The 11,960-nt window shown below is 43.2% G+C and overlaps 1 protein-coding gene across 11 annotated transcripts in view; it reads left to right on the top strand.

The window, feature by feature from the left end:
• Positions 1-727: 727 nt before the first annotated feature.
• The window catches only part of MBNL2 (muscleblind like splicing regulator 2), a 182,628-nt gene continuing 171,395 nt past the window's right edge, over positions 728-11,960 (top strand). For 10 of the 11 annotated variants that reach the window (XM_044284674.1, XM_044284675.1, XM_044284670.1 and 7 more), the window contains exon 1: positions 728-855. The gene's annotated coding sequence lies outside the window, so the exon portion shown is untranslated. The remainder of the gene's footprint in view (positions 856-11,960) is intronic. The other variant, XM_044284663.1, reaches the window with a different exon arrangement.

The following is an 11,960-nucleotide window of genomic DNA, read 5'->3' as shown; positions in this document are numbered from 1 at the left end:
CGGAAGCAGTACGGAGTGCTTCCGTGGTGTTTCTGTCCGTGCCTCCGCACCGCAAAAAAATAGAACTTGTTCTATTTTTTTGCGGTGCGGACGGATCACGGACCCATTCATGTTGAATGGGTCTTGATCCGTATGGGCCGCCGCACGGACGTTGCCCGTGCATTGGGGACCGCAATGCACGGAGCGGATGCACAACGTTCGTGTGCAAGAGGCCTTAACCGGGATTGCCAACCAGAATTTTTTTTTTCTGGACAACTTGTCCCATTGTCATATTTCTTACGGACATGTTGGAAAACCATAATGAATGATAAAAATGACAAGTAATACAGGTTTATAGATCAATATACTGATGATAACTCATCACCAGCGTTTACTGTGAGCCGTAAGATGATGAAAATAACCACTATTTTTACGGACTGTCCAGAAATTTCTGGACGGTTGGTAATCCTGCCCTAAACTACAAATGGCACTTGCGACTAAATTTAGTCGTGTTGGCACTTAAAAAAATCGCAAACATGGGGTTTGCAACTTTTTTCTGGCAGGAAACTGGCATAGGAAGATTATAAATCTCTATAATCTGGGTGAAAAGTGTTAATAAATCTGCCTCATTTTGCGCCGTCAGTCCGGGGCAATGATTAGGGGCAGGACACACTGTGCAGGGGTGTGCGGTTTCCTCATGGCACAGAGTTGACAAGTTTCGCCGTCCCTCCCGCTCTCCTCCCCCTGTTCTGGCTCAGTGACACAGCGGCGCCGCCAGATCCGCCTTCTTCCTCACTCTCAGCACATCCATAGGCTGCACTCCTCGGCTTCTCCCTGTCCCCTCAGAGCTGTCACCCTGCAGGCATCTGCTGGAAGGTAAGAGCGAGGTGAAGCCGCGGCCCAGGCCTCGCCAGCACCTGGTTATGGGGAGAGGTGGCACTCACTGGCGGGGCGGTGCGATGCCAGGCCTGCGTCTGCTGTGTGCAGCAGGGATTTCCATGTGTCAGCCGCTCCCTGTCCCAGTGCTCTGCCGGCTGGGTGTCACTGCTTCCTCAGGGTGTTGGGGGAGGGGGCCCATCCTGTCACAGGGTCCTGTATGGCCGGGAGCACTCTGTGTCATGTATGCCCCCTAGACTTCTCTGGACATAGACTTGTAGGCAGAAGATGGAGGGCTGTTGTGGGAGCCCCATGTCTCTGCATGTACTGGACATGTATGACCTGGCTGACAAGGCGGTTCTTTGTGGTAAACTATACCATTTCCCTGGGTACTGTGTATGCAGGGGTCATGGTGTTAATACTGGGTCATGGGCTTTATACTATTACTTATTGCTGTGCTGCTGTCACATAAGTATAGAACATCTCTCAGTGGGTGAGAATGACTCTCAGTGAGTGAGAATGACTCTCAGTGTGTGAGAATGACTCTCAGTGAGTGAGAATGTCTCTCAGTGTGTGAGAATGACTCTCAGTGTGTGAGAATGACTCTCAGTGAGTGAGAATGTCTCTCAGTGTGTGAGAATGACTCTCAGTGAGTGAGAATGACTCTCAGTGTGTGAGAATGACTCTCAGTGAGTGAGAATGTCTCACAGTGAGTGAGAATGTCTCTCAGTGTGTGAGAATGACTCTCAGTGTGTGAGAATGACTCTCAGTGAGTGAGAATGTCTCTCAGTGAGTGAGAATGTCTCTCAGTGTGTGAAAATGTCTCTCAGTGTGTGAGAATGACTCTCAGTGAGTGAGAATGTCTCTCAGTGAGTGAGAATGACTGTCAGTGAGTGAGAATATCTCTCAGTGTGTGAGAATGACTCTCAGTGAGTGAGAATATCTCTCAGTGTGTGAGAATGTCTCTCAGTGAGTGAGAATGTCTCTCAGTGTGTGACTCTCAGTGTGTGAGAATGTCTCAGCTTGTGACAGCTGTGTGCTGCAGACCTCTCACCTCTGGAAGCTGTGCATGATGTATTCGCCCAGTGGGAACAGCCGGGTGTGTTGTGGAACTGGCGCAGATTCTAAGGAGGGGAACGGCTGCAGAACGTGATGGTTGTCCCAAATATATTCTCTTTAAAGAGTTTTCCTTTAATCTGGCATTTGATCACCCAGATGGTGTGATAATCTGCAAGAAGACCAAGTGCCAAACTGGTTAGGAAAATTCTGTGATTAAAGCCCAGTTTAGGCTAGGGCTACATGGTGATCTCATCACATCACCAGCAGTCGCTGGGTAACTCTGCAGTCTATGAACTGAATGGGGGTCACAGCTCAAGAAATTGCCACAACCCCAAGGTTTTTAGTGATTTAGTTCAATGAGCAACAAGTGTTGTGGCCGAGATTGCCATATAGATCCCAGCCTTAGAGGGGTTGTTTATCTTCTGGGGGTCTTTCAGCAGACCTCCCCCCTTACTCTTGGGCATACCTGCAGAGGAACCTGCTCCATCACTCCTCCGCTGCCACTGTAGCCATCCACTTTGATGCCCCTGCAGCCGGTGTCTGCCCCCCCCCCCCCTCCTTGTGCAGGGTTTTGAAGGGGCTGAGGCCAAGTGGCAGAGAGGCAGGTAAGGCAACAAGGCGGGTGGGGAGTATGTCAAAATACCCCCAGAAAATAGATGAATAACCTTTTTAATGGTAATCCGGATTTGCAAAGGGATTCTGGGATTTTGAAGATTCTGTAGAAAATCGCAGTAAAATCCATACACATGTAGTGACATTTTGTATATGGAAAATGAAGCATGCTGCCAATTTTCAAATCTGTAGGTCATTCTGTGATGGAAGGGCAGTGGATTATAACCGTTCAATGTATAAAGCCAGACCAGACTCATCCACAGGCAGCACATGCTCTTCCCGTTGCTCCAGATTTGCCCTGAGCAGTGGGAAAATCCCACCGCAGCCGCCTTCTCTAACAAGGTCAAGGAAATTCAGAATTGCACAACCATAGCTTCTGTTGACTTTTTAGGGAGAAAAACACTTGGAAAAAATGCAAATCTAGTTGTATTTTCTTCAGTAATAAAAGATTGTGTACCCGTTTTTCCCCATGGGGAGTAATAGAGGTCTCATGTGATGGCACATGTGTCTTTAGGTCACGATGAAGCCCTAGATTTTATTTTGGTCTTCCTTCATGGAGGTTCCTGATCATGACAAGTTATGTACAGTGAAACCTCTCCATAAAACCAGACCAGCCCCTTTATCCATACCACAAATTTCGGTTCCATATGTCCTGCATACTGGGTATCCTCTCTGAGAAGACCACCTTTCAAAGCAATGTTTGATGGTCCCGTCCTGGAGGTTCCCCTGTATGTATCTTCCTACATCCATTTGATAATCTCTTGATTTATCTCATATTTGTTCCATTGATCTCAGATTAGGAATGTGTCCTACGTATACAGCTCTGTGTAGCCTGTGCACAAAGCTCCTGCCGTCAGCAGATGTCCACGGCAGACAGTTCCTTGCACAGTAGTGTCACACAAGTAAACATTGTCACCCCCCTTGCTTTTATGACTCCGGGTTTGGCCATACAGTTCTCCTCATACTCTTGACTCATTCTCTTCATATGTCATCTTCCAGCATAAAATGATAGTTGGAGGTGGTGTGCGTGTCACTACAGGTATTTGAGAAGATGAATATTCCAGCAATGTATTTTTAACCTTTTAGTTTAGATATGTGATGTGGCCAAGGCCAGCAACCCTGGGGCTTAGACATATTCTGCGTATCCAGAGAGATATATATATATTAGTTGTCCCTATTTTTATTCATTAATGTTTTATATAAATTGTTTCCAATTATTGCACAATACAGAACTGGTATGGCTGCTATGTAAAAAGAGAAAAATTCTGATGACCATATTGGCATATCACTTATGGTTAGACTAGTGGAGAAGCTCCGTTTGGAAAGTCATAGGGTGTACAGTATAAAGAAGAATATTACATCAACCATCAATGATATAACGTGTGCAAACCCACAAGATGCAACAAACAACGAGACGAGCATTTCATCTTTGGTCACTCAGGTGATGGGCACCTTTACATTGGCAATATAAGGGAACGTTTGTATGAACGATTGTTCAGCCAAGTCTCTGTGCCATTGTCTTCTGTTAAGGGGGTAGTCTACATGCTTGATTAGGAAGAGTCCATCTGACAGGTTTATTCTATTGGCCAGACCGTATAGCTGCTGCAAAGCATGGACCCGCTGTCCGTGTAATTCAGGCCTTATTCACACGGACGTGGTTTTGTCCGCATCCGATCCGGACATCACAGGTTTTACGGACAAGGATAGGACAGTTCTGGCAGGACTTTCCGTTCCGCAGAATGTGGAACGCGCATGGCCTGTATCCGTGTTTTGTGGTTCTGCAACTTGCGGACCGAAAAAATGGTAACGGTCGTGTACAAGAGCCCTACTACAGATACTGAATAGATATGTAGGAGTTGTATCAGCAGAAACAACCCCTTTTAAAATGTGGCTGCCAGGTCAGATCTACCATTTATCTATAATCTATCTATCTATGATCTATCTATCTATAATATATCTAATATCTATTCTATCTATCTATTATCTATCTATTGTATCTATCTATCTATCTATCTATCTAATATCTATTGTATCTATCTATCGTATCTATTGTATCTATCTATCTATCTATCTATCTATCCAACAATCTAACTATATCTATTGTATCTATCTATCTATCTACACTACGTGCAGAATTATTAGGCAAATGAGTATTTTGACCACATCATCCTCTTTATGCATGTTGTCTTACTCCAAGCTGTATAGGCTCGAAAGCCTACTACCAATTAAGCATATTAGGTGATGTGCATCTCTGTAATGAGAAGGGGTGTGGTCTAATGACATCAACACCCTATATCAGGTGTGCATAATTATTAGGCAACTTCCTTTCTTTTGGCAAAATGGGTCAAAAGAAGGACTTGACAGGCTCAGAAAAGTAAAAAATAGTGAGATATCTTGCAGAGGGATGCAGCACTCTTAAAATTGCAAAGCTTTTGAAGCATGATCATCGAACAATCAAGCGTTTCATTCAAAATAGTCAACAGGGTCGCAAGAAGCGTGTGGAAAAACCAAGGCGCAAAATAACTGCCCATGAACTGAGAAAAGTCAAGCGTGCAGCTGCCAAGATGCCACTTGCCACCAGTTTGGCCATATTTCAGAGCTGCAACATCACTGGAGTGCCCAAAAGCACAAGGTGTGCAATACTCAGAGACATGGCCAAGGTAAGAAAGGCTGAAAGACGACCACCACTGAACAAGACACACAAGCTGAAACGTCAAGACTGGGCCAAGAAATATCTCAAGACTGATTTTTCTAAGGTTTTATGGACTGATGAAATGAGAGTGAGTCTTGATGGGCCAGATGGCTGGATTGGTAAAGGGCAGAGAGCTCCAGTCCGACTCAGACGCCAGCAAGGTGGAGGTGGAGTACTGGTTTGGGCTGGTATCATCAAAGATGAGCTTGTGGGGCCTTTTTGGGTTGAGGATGGAGTCAAGCTCAACTCCCAGTCCTACTGCCAGTTTCTGGAAAACACCTTCTTCAAGCAGTGGTACAGGAAGAAGTCTGCAAGGTAAGAAAAACATGATTTTCATGCAGGACAATGCTCCATCACACGCGTCCAAGTACTCCACAACGTGGCTGGCAAGAAAGGGTATAAAAGAAGAAAATCTAATGACATGGCCTCCTTGTTCACCTGATCTGAACCCCATTGAGAACCTGTGGTCCATCATCAAATGTGAGATTTACAAGGAGGGAAAACAGTACATCTCTGAACAGTGTCTGGGAGGCTGTGGTTGCTGCTGCACGCAATGTTGATGGTGAACAGATCAAAACACTGACAGAATCCATGGATGGCAGGCTTTTGAGTGTCCTTGCAAAGAAAGGTGGCTATATTGGTCACTGATTTGTTTTTGTTTTGTTTTTGAATGTCAGAAATGTATATTTGTGAATGTTGAGATGTTATATTGGTTTCACTGGTAAAAATAAATAATTGAAATGGGTATATATTTGTTTTTTGTTAAGTTGCCTAATAATTATGTACAGTAATAGTCACCTGCACACACAGATATCCCCCTAAAATAGCTAAAACTAAAAACAAACTAAAAACTACTTCCAAAAATATTCAGCTTTGATATTAATGAGTTTTTTCGGTTCATTGAGAACATGGTTGTTGTTCAATAATAAAATTAATCCTCAAAAATACAACTTGCTTAATAATTCTGCACTCCCTGTATCTATCTAATATCTATTGTATCTATCTATCGTATCTATTGTATCTATCTATCTATCTATCTAACAATCTAACTATATCTATCGTATCTATCTATTATATCTATCTATCTATCAATCATCTTTCTTTCTTTTTTTCTATTCTTCCATGTAACTATATATTGGCACTACACATACTGAAGTTTTATATGTGCTCCGATAGCATCAAAGCAACACCTAGAAAAGGCACAGGTAATTACAGAGCATATACAAAAATACAAATTTTTATTGTCATAACAGAAATTGCTGAAAAGCATGTAAAAACAGACAAGTGAGACGATATACAAAAATGCATAACTCCTACAGGGAAACATGTAAGAAGAGTAGAGTAACAGGACTATAATTTCTCATATTTTTTTTATTGCAAATGGAATTAAAAGAATTAGAGTAAAGGTAGAGACACGCCAGTGTTGGAGACATCTGGCATGCTGTTCTGGCAGAGATGGAGCCTACTGGAGTTCCCTGGATCTGGCATAGCTGGAAAGTGCCACCTGCCCATTGGCCCCATTGACTGTAATGGGATCTGGCAGAAATATGGGCACTCCCCAACATATGCTGGATCCAGAGAACTTGGGCGGCCTCTTCTCTGCTGGAACACTTATACAGAGGATGCCATCAATCACTGATAACACCTCCCCTGTGTACAACTATCAGTGACTAGATAATGCTATCAGTCACTGATAACACCTCCCCCATGTACAACTATCAGTGACTGAGAGCTATCTCTATATACACATTTACACAAAGAATGCTATCAATCACTGATAACATCTCCCCCTTGTACAACTATCAGTGACTGACAGCTATCTCTGTATACACACTTACACAGATACTATAAATCACAGATAAACACCTCCCCTGTGTACAACTATCAATGACTGACACTTATCTCTGTATACACACTTACACAGAGAATACTATAAATCACTGATAACACCTCCCCCGTGTACAACTATCAGTGACTGGCACTTATCTCTGTATACACACTTACACAGAGAATGCTATCAATCACTGATAACACCTCCCCTGTGTGCAACTATCAGTGACTGACACGTATCTCTGCATACACACTTACACAGAGAATCCTATCAGTCACTGATAACACCTCCCCCTTGTACAACTATCAGTGACTGACAGCTATCTCTATATACACATTTACACAAAGAATGCTATCAATCACTGATAACATCTCCCCCTTGTACAACTATCAGTGACTGACAGCTATCTCTGTATACACACTTACACAGATAATACTATAAATCACAGATAAACACCTCCCCTGTGTACAACTATCAATGACTGACACTTATCTCTGTATACACACTTACACAGAGAATACTATAAATCACTGATAACACCTCCCCCGTGTACAACTATCAATGACTGGCACTTATCTCTGTATACACACTTACACAGAGAATGCTATCAATCACTGATAACACCTCCCCTGTTTACAACTATCAGTGACTGACACGTATCTCTGCATACACACTTACACAGAGAATGCTATCAGTCACTGATAACACCTCCCCCTTGTACAACTATCAGTGACTGACAGCTATCTCTGCATACACACTTACACAGAGAATGCTATCAGTCACTGATAACACCTCCCCTGTGTACAGGTATCAGTGACTGACACCTCTGTATACACACTTACACAGAGAATGCTATCAATCACTGATAACACCTCCCCCGTGAACAACTATCAGTGGCTGACACTTATCTCTGTATACACACTTACACAGAGAATACTATAAATCACTGATAACACCCCCCCTGTGTACAACTATCAGTGACTGACACTTATCTCTGTATACACACTTACACAGAGAATACTATCAATCACTGATAACACCTCCCCTGTGTACAGGTATCAGTGACTGACCGCTATCTCTGTATACACACTTAAACAGAGAATACTATCAATCACCTCCCACATGTAAAGAAAAAGCAAACATATAAATGTATAAATTACTGAATCTTTTCTCAAAACTATATATCAATCTACTCAGCTCCTCCTGCTCTATGACATACTGCCTGCAGATTACACTACATTTTGTAGTGACAGGTCCTCTTTAATTTACCATGATCACCCTACCATGTAGTATGCCTGACATAATAGGGTTGATCATGCTGACAGATGCTCTTTAGGCTACTTTCATGTATGCATTTTTGCATTCTGGTTTAAAGATCCTTCAGAGGATCTCAAAACCGTCCCAAAATGGTTCAGTTTTGTCCCCATGCATTCATTTTGTGTCCGGTCATCGAAACTGTAACGGATCTGTAACTAAAAACAATGTAAGTCTATGGTGACGGATCTAGGTTTTTTAGGATCCTAAAAAAAACTGATCCGTCACCCAATGACTTTCAATGTTTTTAGTGACAGATCCGGTTTGTTCCGTTTCGATTTCACACAACCGCATCCTAACGGAACGGATGCATCCATTTTGGTCAGGGTTTGAGATTCAGATGTGAAAGAAGCCTAAGATAAATGATTGTTTTTTCTCTAAACTAGTTTCCCCTATTATGATATTTGGCTTTGATTGCTGATAACATTTGTTGATGAACGGACATATAATAATACAGTAAATGTATGTAATTTATAGCAAAAGCAAAGAATAAATCCTCTCTTCCCTATCCATTCCCTCCACATAAGAAATTATCCTCCATTATGGTGTTTGCTAAAAATGACAGCCATGAAGCTGGTTTGGAAAACCTGGCTTTTGTAAGTTCTGCTCTGTTGCTTCCAGGGTCACGGTTTGCATTCCTGTAAAAGAATGTCGGCCCCTTTTGTGAATAGCGCTAGTGAACAGCGTGGGTCCTATTATTAACATTAAATAACATGTAAGATGTTGAGTTTATTGAACTAAGTAATATCAGCGTCACATTGCTGCGACATCAGCAGCTTTCACTCACAATACTGTCTAAGATTAAGGCCTTGTTCACACATCCGTGTTCATTTTGCTGGACTGTTTTGTATCTGAGTTTTGCATCCACAAAGGTTCGAGTTCAGGACATGTTGCAATGTTTTTTTTCACCTGGTTGATCCGTTTTTTTTATAAACTTTTAGGCCTCTTGCACACGAACGTGTGCGCCCCGTGGCCGTTCTGTGGCCCACAATTTGCGGGCCGCAATGCACGAACACCCACCGTGGGGCAGCCGCAGAGGATCGCGGACCTATTCACTTTAATGGGTCCGCGGTCTGGCCGTTCCGCAAAAAGATAGGACTTGTTCTATCTTTTTGAGGAATGGAAGCACAGGACGAAACGCCACTCCGTAGTGCTTCCGTAGGTTTCCGTTCCGTGCTTCCGTTCCGCACCATTCCGCATCTCCAGATTTGCGGACCCATTGAAGTGAATGGGTCCGCATCCGTGATGCGGAATGCACACGGAACCGTGCCGTGTATTGCGAATCCGCGAATGCGGTCCGCAATATGGCCACGGAGCGCACACGTTCGTGTGCAATAAGCCTAAGTCGTGGATCAGTGAATCTCACACAGATGGTATCCATGCTTATGGCCAGAAAACGGGCCACGGTAGTGCATGCTCCTTTGCTTTTGCTATGGACTAGCAGTCCTCAGAAAAAGACGGACGTCTACATATGTACACATATACAATTTAATGACTCTGTGAGCTGTCTGTGGGGAACATAGACAAAACACGGACGTGAATCGCTGACGTGTCAATAAGCCCTCAGACAATGTAAACCTGGACTAGAGAAATTTATCAGTGGTTTATAGATGATGGATGGTAAATTTGGTGGATTTTAAGACACTTTTGTCTAAGTGTGTGCCTCCTATTGGCTAGTTTACTTTTGTGCTTGAGATTTACGGAAACATTTTGGTGCATTTTTGGTACACAGTATCACATCATAAATCATGCTTTCTTTCGGACAACCACATCCCTTTCTTGCTAATACACATCCCTGGATTGTTAAAACACTTAAAGGGGTTTTCTGAGATTTTTTTTTACTGATGAACTTTCCTCTGGCTAGGTCCTTAGTATCTGATCGGTAGCAGTCCGACAACTGGTATACCCGCCGATCAGCTGTTTGAGATAGCAGCGGCTCTCCTGTGAGCACCATGACCTTCTCTCTGCTTTTCCTAGGCCATTGACGACACGTTCATCGATCACGTGGCCTAGGAGCTGCAACACCAAGCACAGCCACTTTACAATGTACCATGACCAGAAGGTCATCAGTATCTGATCGATGGGGGTCTGACACTTGGAACCCTCGCTGAGATTGGTATCGCACTGAGCCCCATTCACTTCTATACAACTGAGCTGCTCCTAGGCCATGTGACTGATGAACGTATCGTCACTGGCCTAGGAAAAGCTGGAGAAGGCCGCGGCACTACTTCAAGTGCCACTCCCTTCTCGAACAGCTGATCGGAGGGGGTCCCAGGTGTCAGACCTCCACCGATCAGATACTGATCACCTATCCAGATGATAGGTCATCAGTATTTAAGTCTCAGAGAACCCTTTTAATATCAGATGTCTCAACAATCTGATTGCATTGCATGCAAAAAAAGGCATTCGAAATTAAGATTAGTCGGTGGATCATCTGTTCAGGACTATAATACATGCGCAGTTCTGCATATAAGGGGCCCAGTTCACCATATTTTTTTTTTCTGGCTGCCTCGCTGTTCCAACTCTCTCAGCTCACAAAGCTGCACTGAAATACACTGTTCAGTCTGCTGTGCTAACACAATGGAGGGGACTTCTGTGCGCATGCACAGCAATCCTCACAATGTATTTCAGACAGCAGGGGAATGGAGGGCAGTAGGAAAATTGAAAAAAATGTCTAGATTTCTTCTCTGCAGTACTACTAATGCATTACTGCAGGTAATAGTCCAAGATCGTGGTTGCAGATTGTCTTTAAAGAGCCTGATGATAGAAACCTTTTCACACTGAACATTCAAGATGATCAGAGGTATAACTCATTTAGATACTCTTTCTGCATATTCTTATGCTTGATGGAACCTTGTATTGGCTGTAAGGAGAACCAGTGGTCTAAGTATATCCAAAGTAAGTCCTCAAGGCAGCATGGTGGCTTAGTGCTTAGCATTGGGGTCCTAGGTTCAACTCCAACCAAGGACAGCATCTGCCTGCAGGTTGTGGGGGAAATTTATCAAAACTGGTATAAAGGGAAATTAGCTTAGTTGCCCAAAGCAATCAATCAGATCCCACCTTTTATTTTAAAAAAAGACCTTTGAAACAAGAACCATCAGACCAACCACTGACCAAACATGGATGCCATTTGTGTTGTGCCTGTGGTTTTCATGGACCTATAGACTATAACCTCCGGCACTCCAGCTGTGGTGAAACTACAACTCCCAGCAAGCTCCAGTAGAATATGATGGATACTTGCATTTTATCAGATCACGTATGCAGAGCACTGACTTTACTTGCTATGTACAGGTATACACACATTCTACATTCAAGATTCTAGTCCCCGTCTCATTCGCCCTCTCTGATTATTCTGAATTTACTAAATAAGGTTATATTTTAGCTCTGGAGAAAAATCTAATAGCTCAGGGACCAATTCCCAGTTCTACTTTTCATGTTGGCATTTGAACAACTATGTGATGTTTAATACTTTTGGCATTCATCTCCAATGTATCCAGTTGCAATGCTGTAACTTCCTTCCACCAGGCAGGTGGCTGTAATATAAACTTTTCACAATGCGTCTGCGTTTAGTAGGTAGTCTGGCTGTAAGCAATGAGG

The sequence above is a fragment of the Bufo gargarizans genome, chromosome 3 (genome assembly GCF_014858855.1).
Source record: "Bufo gargarizans isolate SCDJY-AF-19 chromosome 3, ASM1485885v1, whole genome shotgun sequence".
NCBI classification, from domain to species: domain Eukaryota; kingdom Metazoa; phylum Chordata; class Amphibia; order Anura; family Bufonidae; genus Bufo; species Bufo gargarizans.
Note: the sequence above shows the minus strand (reverse complement) of the source record. Positions and strands in the feature narration are given on the sequence as shown.